This window comes from Diadema antillarum, unplaced genomic scaffold, assembly GCF_040938485.1.
Source record: "Diadema antillarum isolate AM-2024a unplaced genomic scaffold, OU_Dant_1.0 seq00001946_RagTag, whole genome shotgun sequence".
NCBI lineage: Eukaryota > Metazoa > Echinodermata > Echinoidea > Diadematoida > Diadematidae > Diadema > Diadema antillarum.
The window spans coordinates 247,465-263,436 of NW_027272606.1; the positions used below are offsets into that span (position 1 = coordinate 247,465).

A 15,972-nucleotide genomic window follows, 5' to 3' on the forward strand; every position below is an offset into this window, starting at 1 on the left:
TATCTTCAGGCATTGCATAGATATGGTGGAAATAGTGAAATTTTACGTATTTGACCTTGACCTTTTGACCTTTGACCTTGAGCATGTGCACCAAAAAGTTGATAGGCACAACTTCACCCCCTAATACACATACATGCCAAGTTTCATTAGGATACCTCAAACGGCTTTTTAGTTACGCTGTCCACAAAATTCATTACGGACGGACAACCCGAAAACATAATGCCTCCGGCACCACTTCGTGGCTGAGGCATAAAAAAATCTTGAAATAGCCCCAAACAATTGAGAAACTGAACCTTTGGAGCAGAGGCCTAACCGGAGGGACTCCCCGGCAGGAGTATCGTGGTCTCGGCAGAAGAGGTACTAGGTGCCACAGGCATACTGGCTGTATCATCCGATACACGCCTGCCTGCACTTGTTTCCACAATGCTTGCATTGGGGGGTGGGGTAAAGAACGTAGCGGGAGCCGCTGAGGTTTTACTAGAGCGAGGCATGGTAGCTAAATATTATTCTGCAAAAGAGTAAAGAAATATTATTCTGCAAAAGAGTAAAGAAATTACATTCAACACAGTCCACCAACTCTCAAAAGAGAAAATAAGGAAACACATACAAAACACTTAGCCATACGAGGTGCACACCAGTCTACAAAGTCGGAAAAATAAATCAGTGTATAAACACAATGGGTGCGAGATCGAACAAAAGGGATCCACCTGTGTGTACAGGAAGACTTCTCCCTGCAGTGACACAGAGAGGTGTCGGGGGGACTCCTAACCAAACGAGTCCCCAAAGTACCGGTATTAATGAAACCGTGCAAGCCAATACATAACATGGGGTAAGAAGGAATTCAGTGGGGAAACTTTTGATCACCCCAAAAAGACTTTTCTTACTTTTAAACAGGGCCAAAAAACCTATCAAAGGTGTCAACAGAAATTACACATACAAGGAAAAGTAGAAATTACGCGGTGCGTAATATATTAGACAGGGCAGAGCCAGGCAAAAACTGCCTTTTTTTCCAGTCAAGGTTTTCTCACTTAATTCTGGTACTTTAGACCATATTTAACAAAATAAGCTTCTGCGCCATCTTGAAATCTGTCCCAAATCCAAGATGGCCGCCAAAAATCCAAAATGGCCACCAGAGGACCTAAAACGTGCCTTCTGTGGTTAAGATTTGTCTGGGGATGGGTTTTTTTTTACTCTATTTGATGATAAATGGTAAGAGAAATAAGATTCAGTGGATTAAAATTAGAATCAGTTTCTTTTTTATTGCAAAAATCCAACATGGCCGCCAGACGCAGCTCCCGAAATTAATAAATGTCATAATAACCGGAGGGCCAAACCCTAAAAACTCGCTTACTTAACGAGTGAGTTCCACTCTCTCTACAAACTAAGTAGACCATGCCTATTTTCAAATTTCTATTGTAACAAACAACATACCACTGGTCTACCTCAAAAAATTTGTTGCGAAAGCCTCCAAATCCAAAATGGCATCCAAGATGGCCGCCATATCTACTGAATTTGCTATTTGAAATATAGAATTTGATAGAAACATCAGATTTCAACAAATGTGATGTCATATGAAAGAGAATAAAATTTCCTACAAGTTGATACCATTTTTGTGGGAGATTGCTATAACTGGATTGAGATTTTAAGGAAAAATACTCATTTTTTGATATTTTTCTGAAAAAAAGGAAAATCATGAAAATGCTTGATTCAGCATAAATCAGAAAAAGACTGAAGGATTATCTTGAAACGTTTTAAGAATTTTGTTTAACATATAATTAATATTTGGAGAAAATTAGGGGTCAGTACCATATGCGGTTCAGGAGTTATAATGTCTCAAACTTGAAAACTCACTATGTAAAAATTTCCACTTTAGCTGTGACAAGACCTTGTTGGTCGTAAAGAGCATCTGCACGCGCCAAGACTACTACACGCACCACTGGCACTGACGCTTGTAGCAGTGCCAGTGGTGCGTGTAGTAGTCTTGGTGCGCGCAGACTTTTTTTGACAAACAAGAGTTTGTGCCTGCAAACTAACTTTTCATACCAAGTGGTAGCTCAGGTGACGCCGATCGCTATCATTTCAAAGTAGATTGTTCTGGAGCAGATGAGATGAAGCAAAAAATGTCTTTCAAATAGAGGTACAAGCTTGAAACAACCATGCTATAGAAAGTTTAAAACAAAATTTGGATCAATCACTCAAAAACTTCAAGATTGCAGGCCATCTAAGCTGACATAGTTTATTGCGCCAAATTAAATGTATTCTTTTAATTTTGGTACAATTTTGTCTGTTGTGCTATCTATTTATAGTTTTTATATATTTTGAACATTGTAGTGCTATTTCAAACCGTCATGGGTTTTTATGGAGATATTTTTAAAACCAGTGATATTCTACTCCGAAAAAGAAAAAAAATTGAGTGGAAGTTTCATTTTTGAAGGAGTTAGTAATGGAAATCTGTAAATTTAAAGTAAAATTGGAGTGAATTTTGAGTGAAAATTCTCATTTTCACTGATTTTAGAGTGACCTTAGGGATCACTCGTCACTCTTTGAGTGATCCCTGAGATCACTCTAAAAGGAATGAAAATGAACAAATAGAGGGACATGACCATAAAATTTCAATTTGGTTTTTTCCTTGATTTTTGTGTTTGACTTCAGAAAGAATACATTGATAATTCAGGAAAAACTTTTTTTTCAGGGTATCTTGATAGTTTTAGGTATTGAATTAAACCAATTTTGAACAAGTAAACTTTCAGATTGAATTTCATCAGCAAAATCTCTATAATGGCAAAGAAGATAGCTAGTCAAGTTAAATGCCATTTTCTAGCCAGAAATATTGAATTCATAGAGGCAATGCAGTGCTTTCATGGATAAATTAAGTAAAATCAACTTACATGTCTTCAAAATGCAAACATGTGTGCATTTCCCCAACCATCGAACAGTCATGTAACGTTACTAACCAAAAGGTGAAATTATTTACCTCCAGAGAGTATAAAGTGTCTATGAATGATAATATTTCAATTTTTCCTGCTGTGTCCAATGACTAACATAAATATAAAAATAAGTATTACTAATCATTATAGAAGCTAGAAATAACAGCAGTCAAAATGTGTAACGTTACTAACCACAGTCTGTGTGTATTGTAACGTTACTAACCATGAAATAAGTGAATAAGACTCCAATGGACAGGTCCTGGTCTGGTAAAATTTTGCCTGATGATAGAGCCAGATGTCAACTACAAGATTATGTGGTCATACAGTAAAAAGATATTGGCTTCTTTTTTTAGTAAATTAATTATGCAAATTTACGCATGAAATCATATTTTCACCTATAACTCCATAAAAAAGACTGAAGGATTGCTAAATTTTTGTGTAAGAGTTCCTCAAGACACATCAAACAATTTTCTTGCAAAAAAAATAGCAAAATCAAAATTAGTTTCTTTTGTCTTTTATTGTTTTGTTAATTTCTTATGTATTTTAATTTTTTTTACCTTTTGTTTTCTATTTTTTTTATTGCCAAAATTTGTTGCAGGCACTTTTTCAAGCTTATCTACATTACAATTGATTAATTTCACTGGTCAAAGGTTGAAACAATCTAATTAATATCAAATTAACGAAAAAACACAATTTGCATTGGATTTGCACACGATGTCATGAATTTGAGCTGTTTTCAGGTCGACATGCATTTATGCAAAACATTACATAATTGTAGAACGGTGTACCCGGACATCGCAAATTTGCTCTCAAAATATGGGGGAGACTTCATTGAAAAAAGTCATGAGACGATGCGGCAAAATCTTTGCGCGTTGCGGAATCATGGCGGGAAATGTTGGGGGGGGGGGGGTCTACAGCATTTGCATCACTAAAGAAGGCTCACAAGGTGCACATTGAGCGATTTTTTTTTTAAACCACTTCCCATGGGAAGAGGCAATTGATGGAATCTGTGGGCCAGCAGAGCATTTTGTGTGGAAAGTAGTGTTAAAAACAATTGAGGCCGTCAATTCAAATTTTCTGTCCCAATTTGAAATTATCATACAATAGTTTGTCGGGGTTAATTATGCTTCAGGTACAGCGAACAGACTTTTGTTTTCAGAACAATGCAGAGATTTGACATTCAAACTGGTCTAAAAGAAAATAAAAACACATGTCTCTAGACTTGAATAAACATGAATTCAACTAATACACTGTATTATTTGAGTTAATGTCATATGACTTAAACTACTTTCACAATAATACACAACATTGCATTATGCTGGATTCCTATTGTGCAATGACTACGCACACCACAATTGGCCATACACTGTACATACTACATACAGGTACATTAGTTTTTGCTCTTTGATTTCTTTCCCCTTTGTTAAAGGTACTGTTGATAAGGGACACATTAACTGTTTTGCTCAATAAAACAGGCTGTTTTTGTGAATTACTGTGAGTCATGATGAACAGTGATTGGCAAAGTTATGAAACTGTGGATATCACTTGACCTAGTCTTTAAAAGTGGTACTTTTTTTTTAAAGTTTGTAATTTATGAAAACTTTTTTCTAGTCTTTTTTAACATGTACAAGTACAATGGTACTATACTGCATGAGTTTGATGATTGAAATAAGAGTTTCATGTCTTATCTGATGTTTCTTAGCTTTAACTTTGCATTCTCATGAGGAAACATGTAATGATTTGAGTTAACACACAATTCTGTAAAAACTGGACAAGCCGTAACGTTACTAACCGTAACGTTACTAACCACGATTTTTGTACTTAATTTTCAAACAAAGTTATAATGAGAAAGGATATTTGGGGCAGATATTGCCCTTAAAGCTAGAAATGAAAAATAAGTGTTGATATATTTCAAGCTATACCAGTTTTAGCAAACTTTTTGTTCAAAGATGCTCATCAATTTTTTATGTCCTTTTTTTGTAACGTTACTAACCGGCATTAAAAGCAGACCTTTCTTCTAAAATAATTCATGAAATGATTTCATTCTTTGCTCTGTTCTAGGTCTACACTAGAATGATCTCTGGTGACATTAATGAGACTTCACATCCACAGATAGAGAAATGAGTCTAATCTAAATCATGAGAATGTCCCTATAATGTAACGTTACTGACCACGGAATTGCCCATTTCCACTCTCGAGTGATCCTGATATCTAAAATGTGAACACATCTACCAATGGCATTTAGTTCAATTCAATTTTGACACTATAACCCACATGAAATCAGCCTAAAACGATTTAAGAAAAATCTATTCACAGTGAATACACTTTCAGCATGCTTATTTGTAAATTCAATTCAATTCAATTCAATTCAATTCAATTCAATTCGATGTTTTATTTCATTTTTCGACAAGAACATATAAACATCACTTCTTCTTTTTTGGTAACAGAAAATCAGGTGCTCAAAACTATGTAGGATGAAAAGAATACAATAATTGTAGCACCTTACAATCATTACAGATTATCATAAAATTCGAGTGATTTGAAGTAAGTAAACATTGTGGATAATTCGAAAAATGGAAGGACCCACTAAAAAGACAAGTCTTGTAGAATGTGGGCCCCTCAGAAATGTGAATATACAGCATGAATAATCATTTTGGACAGTGTTATTTGAACAACATACTGAAAAGTAATTTCGCACAACACATTTAAAAGCAACTTTGAGAAATTGCCGCCATGTGGGATTTTTCCGGGGGGGGGGGGGGGTGCTCGGATCAGAAGGGCTTTCAACGACATGTACGGATCAGATATTATTACACATATGCCATCATCATTCACGTTTCTACAACTGCAGAGTAACATACAAGTACAAAAGCATATCTTTGATACAGAAGCATTTCTTTTTTAAATCAAAGATCGGGCCTTACCCAAACACTAAAAGGAGCTCCACCCCCCTCCCCCCCCCCAAAAAAAAAAAAAACCCTCAATATGGTTTAAACAAGGACAATATATACATGTATGATAGACAGCAATACAAGAAATTCTAAAAATCTGACGCAACACACTAAAGGTATCCTTTACCGTTGGAAGAGATATCACATTCGATTTATATGTGCAGGTTAGTTGTATCAAAAAACATTCTACCATGTAAAAAAAAAAAAAAAAAAAAAAAAAAAAAAAAAAAATATATATATATATATAATGAAGCCTAAAACATACGAAAATATCACCATTTCTTTTCAAGAAACCGTAACATTGATAACTGTTGACAGCTTAGTACAAAAAACTAGAAATGTCGCTACGGCGACTGGTATGCCTCCGCCATAATGCATGGTTCTCCTAGTAGGTCTATAGTACAATGTCTTGGCAATGTGTGATGACAGTTTCACACAATTGGCAAAATATTTAAATGACAGGTTTGCCACAAATGTGCTGAATGTTCACTTTCCTGGAACTAGGTTCAATTGGATGAATGATTAAAACGTCAGAGTGCAGGTATTTGGGGAACTGATGATTTTTACTTGACTTTTGACCCTTTCATTAGTTTATGCATTGAGTAATTTTCAGGGTATTGAGAAAAAGTATAATTTCAGTATCAAATGGTAAAATAGCATTATCTAAACCTTGCCTTTGACCTTTAACCTCACAGTTCCAAAGAGAATCACTGTCAGGTAGAACATGCATAAATACGTAAGTTTCATGATGATACCTTGAGTTACTTTCGAGATATGGAGGAAAAAGTGCAATAAAGCACTTTCACTTGACCTTTGATCTTTTGACTTTTGACCTTTTGGCAAAAACTTCCCACAGAATATATATTTGGTAATACATGCATACATCAAGTTAAAAAAACAAACCTTCAGGCATTGCATAAATATAAGTAGTGATATTTTGAGGAGTTGAACTTGACCTTTGACCCCCACCTGACCTTTGACCCATGACCCCCAACTTTCCTAGATAATCACTGCCCATCGGTACAAGCATATATATACTAAGTTCCATGAAGATACCTTTAGCCATTTGCGAGATATGGAGAAAAACATGAAATTTCAACCTTTTTTCACAAAATAACCTGTGGTCTTTGACCTTTGACCCCATTACCCTAAAATCCAAACAAAGTATTATCCCCCAGGATATACCCTCATACCAAGTTTGATGTAAAACCACCACACGGTTCTTGAGATATCGACAAAAACAAAACGGGACGGACATCCGGACGTACAGATGACCCGAAAACATAATGCCTTCGGCCACTTCGTTGGCGGAGGCATAAAAACATATCAGAATGATCTACAGCTGTACTTTGAAATAATAACGATCAGCGTCACCTGAGCTACCACTTGGTATGAAAAGTTAGTTTGCAGGCACAAACTCTTTGTTTGTCAAAAAAAGTCTGCGCGCACCAAGACTACTACACGCACCACTGGCACTGCTGCAAGCGTCAGTGCCAGTGGTGCGTGTAGTACTCTTGGCGTGTGCAGACTCTCTTTACGACCAACAGGGTCTTGTCACAGCTAAAGTGGAAATTTTTACATAGTGAGTTTTCAAGTTTGAAACATTATAACTCCTGAACCGCAAATGGTACTGACCCCTAATTTTCTCCAAATATTAATTATATGTTAAGCAAAATTCTTGAAAACGTTTCAAGATAATCCTTCAGTCTTTTTTCTGATTTATGCTGAATCAAGAATTTTCATGATTTTCCTTTTTTCAGAAAAATATCAAAAAATGAGTGTTTTTCCTTTATATCACAATTCAGTTATCACAATCGCCCACAAAAATGGTATCAACTTGTAGGAAATTTTATTCTCTTTCATATGACATCACATTTGTTGAAATCTGATGTTTCTATCAAATTCTATCTTTCAAATAGCAAATTCAGTAAATATGGCGGCCATCTTGGACGCCATTTTGGATTTGGAGGCTTTCGTAACAAATTTTTTGAGGTAGACCAGTGGAATGTTGTTTGTTACAATAAAAATTTGAAAATAGGCATGGTCTACTTAGTTTGTAGAGAGAGTGGAACTCACTTGTGAAGTAAGCAAGTTTTTAGGGTTTGGCCCTCCGGTTATTATGACATTTATTAATTTCGGGAGCTGCGTCTGGCGGCTATGTTGGATTTTCGCAATAAAAAAGAAACTGATTTTAATCTTAATTCACTGAATCTTATTCCTCTTACCATTTATCATCAAATAGAGTAAAAAAAAACCCATTTCCAGACAAATCTTAACCACAGAAGGCACTTTTTAGGTCCTCTGGCGGCCATTTTGGATTTTTGGCGGCCATCTTGGATTTGGGACAGATTTCAAGATGGCGCAGAAGCTTATTTTGTTAAGTATGGTCTAAATTACCAGAATCAAGCGAGAAAACCTTGACTGGAAAAAAAGGCAGTTTTTGCCTGGCTCTGCCCTGTCTATAGGCTGTATAGACATAAAGGATTGTAACCAGTGGCGGCGGATCGGGGTGGGGGGGGGGGGGGGGTGGGGGGAGGGGGATGGGATAGTGGGTGCTTGCCCCCCCCCCTCTCTCTCTCTCTCTCTCTCCATATGAGATTAAAACCTAAAATGGCATTAAAACGCTTTATCCTGGCGAGGAAATTAAGCGCATGTTTAGAAACAAGACACCAAACAGGTTAGTCATCGCATTCTTCATCAGCGACCAGGATGCGATGTGATGTTAGATTAAAAATCCGTTTCTGAAGCAGAACATACATATATATATATATATATATATATATATATATGGAGAGCACTGAAAAGTGGACCTGTGCGCTATACAAGTAGCCACTATAGTAATGATAATGATACATATATAAATATTATATATAGTAGACCAGCCAAACCTCAAAAAAGGCTCTAGATAAGGATTCGACGGCATTTTTTGTTAATGCTCCGTTCTCATACTGAAAGTCTTGCAAAAATACTAAGGAATAGCGTACGGCCGGATGTCACGCGCGTTTTTGCCGAAAAATGTCATTTTTAGCACAAAATTCAGAAGCATATCAAAAATCACAATTTTTATTTTTTGCTTGCATTCAATTGATATTTGAAAGATCATGAGTTTCAATTGTCCCTTTTAATGAAATTGCAATTTAAATGTGTTTCCTTAGCATTTTAAAAAGTCATTTTGTACAGCCATATATGGGGCTCTCAAATGTTTGGGTGTTGTTTTCTCGAAATAATATTCACAGATTACTTAACGTTCTGCAAAGTTTGCTTTTCCAAGCTAATTAGATGATCTTCCAAAAGTACTTTAATGTTTTATAAAACTACAAGTGCTTCTTTAATTGAATATGTCAATATTATTTCTAGTTTTCTTGAAGAAATCTTTACTTTTAATCAAAACTCTGAACTTGCAGGAACTCAGAAAATGCATTTTCCGAGCATTTTCCAGTAGCCCCGCGCAGCTTGTGTGCGCGCGAATACTTAATACGTGTGCGTACGTCTACCACGCACTACCCCCCACGATCTAGCTAGCTACATATAACAGGTAAAATCTCTCGCGCGAGAGCTGCATGTTTCGGTCGTTGAGTTGGAAACGTGGTGACTGGAAAAGGGACTATTTCCTTCGAATGTAAGTAACTTAGTAAATAAATACATAGTTCCTTATTGCACTGCATAACGGAACTTAAAAATCTGTTTTGATCTATTAGTTAGATATACAACTTTGATCTGAGACTTGGTTAATATCAAGGTTCAAGCGCTAGTACTACGTTAGGCCGATGTCTTTAATTACTGTATTTCGCACCGATCCCATGGGCGCGGGCATGCCTACCAACCCCCGGGCCGCCACACGACCGTGCCGGCGGTGTTTGTTAGTGGAACAGCGACTATTCCGTAAAGCACGTCTTGACACGGTGCGAAAAGAGGCCTAACAAACATTAGGTCTACGTCTAGATTTAGGTGTCTTGTTAGTTCGATCTAGGTTTGTAATTTATGGCCTCATCACATGCAGTTGGACTGAATCCTCGTCTACTGTTAGGTCTAATCTATCTAACGGTAATACACTCTCTCTAACTGTTAATACTAACGTTAGTGTTAGACATTCTAGCTAGTAGGGGTAGTGTTACTCTAACGACGAATGTTAGTGTTAGTGCTAGAATGTACGGCTACGCCTGTTATTATGCCAAAACAATTCAATCGGGGTAGGCCCTATGACACTAGTAGTATAATCACAATGAACTTAACACCTAACGGTAGCACATTAGCAGTTGTATAACGTGGACAGTACAGGTCCACTACTACTAACGTTACTGCGCTGGTTAGATGTATTTCTATTTGTAGGGCTAGAGCCAGGTCCAGGGCAAGGGGCTGTAGACTATACAGAAGATGTAGATGTAGATCTACCAACGTTTAGAGTCTAATAGTAATATACTAGACCTACAATATAAAATCTAGGGCCGGGGTCTGAAGCATAAATAGCTGGCATCTGGAATTAGGATCTAGGTCTAACCTTAGTCAAGATCTGGGCCACTGATTCTACCTAACGTTAGAGGTTTCTAGTAATCTACTACTCATATCTAGGCAGTTTTGTTGTAAAGATCCAGCTTACTAGGCCTAGCTAGACCTAAGTTTAGGCATCTAGAGGTTCTAAAATCTATGCATAATAATTATACTATATATGTAGGCTAACTTTGATCAAAAAGTTCATGTTAGATCTAACATTAGAAGATCCTAACATTAGCTCTAACGTGAATTATCTAGGCTAATATTAGTCTCTAGAGCAGAGGTCTAAGGTTGATTCCACTCTTTCTGGTATTTGTAGACCTGTGGGTTCAGAAAAAGTCTAGGATTTAGGCCTAGGTGTTTTATATAAAAGCGAGTCTACAACCAAGTGATCTTGCCATTCGAATATGCCTGAAAGAGAGAGAGAGAGAGAGAGAGAGAGAAAGTGTTCAGTCCTGACTGCCAACCTCTCCTAATCTGTGAATCATTTACATGTACTCTTCTAGTTTACAAATAGATCTAGTCAAAGAGAAACTATTTAGAAATGTCTTTACTCATAAGTACCAAGTTCTTATGTTAATGTCTCAAAGAATAAAGGTTCATTTGAAAAAAATGTAAATATTACATTTTTAATGGATCATTTATACCGACTCACTGAAACCTAAATATCTTCTTCTTTTTTAACTTTTTAAAAAGCTAAAAAAAAAATATATCATCTTAATGAAAGAGATATATTTTTAGTTATAATTGATTTGCATGGGAAACAAAGAAAATTATGTCAATGTCAAGATGCCTTTTCAAAACAATTAAATTTCAAATTGATTTTATTTTTTGTTCACTATTAGCTTATAATGCTCTGCTTTAAAGATGAAAAAAAAATTATTTGAGTCATGTTGATTTCTGTTTTCAGCTAGATGTACCAACAAGTGGACAGACTGAGTCTTGTCTTCAAACTTCACCAAAGAGAGAGACATATGCCTATTCTGACTTGCCAAAATCTAATTGTAAAGACTGAGCTCTTTCTACCTGCAACAAATTGCAGAACAACCAGAAGGTAAGAAACGGTAAATGTCTTAAATAGCGGTCTAATTTGAAATATCTTTTAAATACTAACTTACTAAGTGTTTGATTATCAAATGTATCACTTCAGTGCCCAGTTGAAAATAATGCCAAATCTAAATACATTGAATATCAAATATTCCTATTCCATTTGAATAAATTGTAACAAGCATGTTTTCGCTTTGACAGTTGCATTACAATGCAGTGTACAAATACTTTGCAAACAAAGAGAGGAGAATAATCTTATACACGTGTATCTCCATTTATATAATAAGGGGAGCAAATCTATGATCGGATGTGTATTGTTTTCTTGTAAATTCATTGCATGTTCTATTGTAGAGGATCATATGAAAGAACGGTATTCTATCTACTGAAGATGAGATCATATAAAAATCAAACATAAATGTAATCAAGTAAGATATTATATGTAATGAAATATTTCTCAACCATGTCAATTGGCACAAGTGTTTAATGTGTGCACAAATGAAAATACGTCTGTAGTCACAGATCAATTAACTTTCCATTGTTATTATGTTGCGTTAAGTATGACGTAAGGGTGATATGCTGTGATGTATTGTTCTTTATTTTTATCAAGGTGTCAGCAACAAATGGACATGCTGAGTTTGAGATCACATCCACTAGAGTGAGGGGGAGATAGAAAGATGTCTTGACTGCGATGTGAATGCCCTTTCCAGCTCAGAAGTAAGTGTCATCGATTTGAAATTAGGAATATCATCTCATGAATACAAATCGATTTATGCAAGGAAATCATATCCTAATCCACATACAAATGAGAGCATGATACAATCAAATATTTGTGTACAGGAATTACAGGTGTCAAGATGACTTCCATCCTACATAATTCATTTTCAGTAAGATATGGCTTTAGAGCATCAAAGATGATAATAACAATGACATGATTAATGTATTACATGTAAGACAAATTAATGTTGACAGTGACCTGAAGATCCAAAATCTCATACTAAGGGATTCATGAGATCGTGATGATTAATTCTAATTCATGATGAATGTGTTTGTTTATGTTGCAGTATGATTATCCTGTTTCACTCATAAAAATGATAACTTATTTAAGTTTTTGTTAATTGTATTTTCGACCAGAATTAGCACAAAGTGGACAAAATGGACCCTGCAAACCACAGCCAACTACGGACAAGAGAGAGAGAGAGAAAAAAGAAAGAGAGAGATGTCCTGACTACCAACCTCTAATCTGTGCATCCTGCACTCTATTTCGAAAGGAAATGTGGGAGGTAAGCAATAATACATGTACATGTAAAATGTAAACCCCAAATATGTTGGAATATTTTGTCAAGCCTTTGACAGCTTGACCAAATTTTTGACTGTCGATCGTTCATTGGGCAGAAAATTAACGCATGTTTTGCTAAATGAATGCAGTACTGCATATGCATGTAGTCAATCACTCCAACAACGAAGATTTACATGAATTAACGCTGATTATTATTTTTTTTTTAGCCTCTGTCAAAGATGGTTGCAGGAGTTTTTATGTTGTTGCAGTCATCATTCACACGCACATCTGTCCTATTCTCATCTTGCAATAACTTAACATTTACTCAGCAGATCATCTTCAACTTTGGTTTTATACAGAAGAGATGATTACCTGCTGAGCCTTGTACAAGTAGCATTTTAGTTATTGTTGTGATTTTGCTGCTGATTGTAAATTACAGGGAAACCCTGATTTTTATTGACTGTAGAGCATTGCTACCATGACATTATATTTACCTTCGGATGGCAAAGTTACCATAACCTCTAAGCAATTTGACTTTGATTAGTTATGAGGGTATTGATGTGAAAGGTCACAGGGACATTATATGCACGAAAGTGTTGAATGTATCCAGTTGCAGTATCAGGCAAGCACTACCTTGAAATTCTTCTGAATGGAATAAAAAGCTTAATGGAAAGAATTGGATATTTGGATCATGAAAGTTTCCTACATTTTATATTTCATCGTGTACTCACGGTTAAATTGCTACAATTAGGATCTACTGTATAAAATAATATACTTTACAGTTTCAAGGAAACACTACATATAGAGGAAATCAAGTAACCGTATGTCTTTATTAGCCTATATGTCACTGTGTCTTCACCAAAGATTAAAATGCCCATGTCACTTTCCTCATCAAGTAAAGACAAATACACCATTCTTTCTCTCTCTCTCTCTCTCTCTCTCTCTCTGTCTCTCTCCAGAAACAACCCTGCCAGGCTATCCGGTCCGCATCCAGATTCCGTATGAAGGATGTCATCAGAACCTGAACTTACATGTGGAATGCATCCATCTAAACTTCTCAAATATAATCACAATGTGCTTTCAGAACTATTATAGAAGTTGAATATATAAAAGACATGTGTATATATTAGACATTTCTACTAATCCAGATTAAATGCTTCTTTTCTAATCTTTTTTTTTCTTTTTTTCCCTTAGTGATGAAGTAAAACAAGACCTGATATCAAAATGTGCACAACACTACTTGGCAAAGAGCATTTACAATATGATTTGATGTAGATCTACTTCCAATTCTGATGGCAGCATTAAAGGGATGAGGGATGGCCTACTTTTGGTTGAGATGGGGGCTGATATGGAGATTTTGTAAAATAATGAGAACCCTGTTACGAAATATTAAAGAGTAAACAATACCAAGAGGAATTCCAAATTTATTTGTTAAAAATTGGTTTTGAAAAGGCTGAGATGTACAAAAACAAAGAGGTCCTAATAAAGGTGGCACCCACTTCTAATTATTATCATTCTGTGTCACTTTTTAAAAAAAATTCTCGGCCGTTTCAAAACCAAGAACTTTAATCAAACAAACTTCAAATTACTCTAAGAATTTGATGCTCTTTCATATTTCATAAGTTGTTTTTATTTGCTTGCAAAAAGTTAAAGTCTGAATCTCCATCTCAACCAAAACTATACCATGCCTTTGAGACTCACAGTTACAAGCCGCATACTAGTAGTTCATGGAAATTGATCCTGTTATTTCCTTTGAAGCCCAAACGCCAACATTTTAATCCTGTCAGATTGGAATGTCTTTTGTTTTTGTTTTTATGGGGGGGGCAGCAAAAGGGAAGTGAACTTTGCCTTTCTTCATCAGATGGAGGAAAATATGTGACATGTTAGTCAGAAAAAAAAAACTGCACGTTGAAGTGCTTAAAAAGAGAAAATTTCACAAAGTAACAGTTGGTGAATCTGAAGGGAAATAGCATAGAGCATGTTTTTTCTTTTCTAGTTTAAGATATAAAAGAATAGTATGTAGCTTAAAGGAACGAACATAAGTAAAATGTTTCAATCCAAACGCCAAGTACAAGAAGTAGTGAAAAGAAAATGTACTGGTCAAGATGTATGTTTTGCCAGGTTTTCTTTCACATGTGCCATAATTGTCATGATGTTGGTAATACTGTAATATAGGTTAGCTATTCAGGGCCCCAGCAATGTATTCTGGTACTTGGAATGAGGGAAAGTATTGAGGGAAATACCGGTACCATGCATTTTGGAGAGGTGATTTTTTTTTCTTCATTGAGAGACGAGTATTCAGTACAGATACCTTATCACACTGGTCTGCAGAACACAAAAATAATATCAGACTAAAAGTAGATTTTTAAAAATTTGGCAGTCACCATTCTAATTTAGTTGTACATTGACGAAAGTTCAATGCAACAGCGTACAGTCATAATTAGGTAGGATATGTAACCACAAATTTTTAAAAAGATAGAGATATTGAAATATTGCTTAAAGAGAACATTTTGTTTTTCTAACTGGTGTAACGTTTGTGATGCTGGACACATTATAGTATATGTCACATTAAAAAAAAATTGAGGCTGTCAATGCAGTTAATGTAGTCAGCGCAATTTGTATTGTTTTTCAAACTCTTTTGATGTATATCACAGAGATTTGTTCATGAAAGACATTTTCACTGAGGACTCATTCTTTTCTAAAGCTTTTAATCATTTAAGAAGATTGCTTTCAGATGGATTTTTTTGTTTGTTTTTAGATGTCCACAAATGGAGACTGAGGTTCTTTACCTTTCAAAACGAAATACTGTTGAAGAGAAATAATTATATATATTTTGCAGGATTCAAGCATGTTCTTACTGTGTATGGTATTCTAATCAGCATTTTGGTAACCAGCAACATAGATGTCAAGTGCTGCTATTCTAGTAAATGTACGCTAATGGCAAATCATTGCTTTAAAAAAGAGAAATTGCCTCGTTTACTGTTTACTGTATTTCATTCGTGAACGCTGTTTGAGACGGTGGTTGGGGGCGTGTGCACATTGTGTAGTACGTTTTGTTGGTTGACTGGGAATTTAGAGTGTTGGTGATAACTGAAATGATTTTTTTTTTCACAAATTTGTGATAATATAGAAAAAAAATCGAATTGCAAACAAACAAGTTGTTACATGTCTGCTCCAAGGACATAGAACTTGGCCAAGGATTAATATAATCTGGAATATAGACTCGATGATATAACCGACTTAATGATGGGAAGGGGAAATAAAGCTGTTATTGCATTGT

At 35.6% G+C, this 15,972-nt stretch overlaps 1 long non-coding RNA gene across 1 annotated transcript; it reads left to right on the forward strand.

Moving 5' to 3' along the window:
* Positions 1-12,030: 12,030 nt before the first annotated feature.
* On the forward strand, positions 12,031-13,834 carry LOC139713303 (uncharacterized). The gene is made up of 3 exons (XR_011709630.1): positions 12,031-12,130; positions 12,548-12,696; positions 13,652-13,834. It is a non-coding gene; the product is annotated as an uncharacterized lncRNA (long non-coding RNA).
* Positions 13,835-15,972: the final 2,138 nt, after the last annotated feature.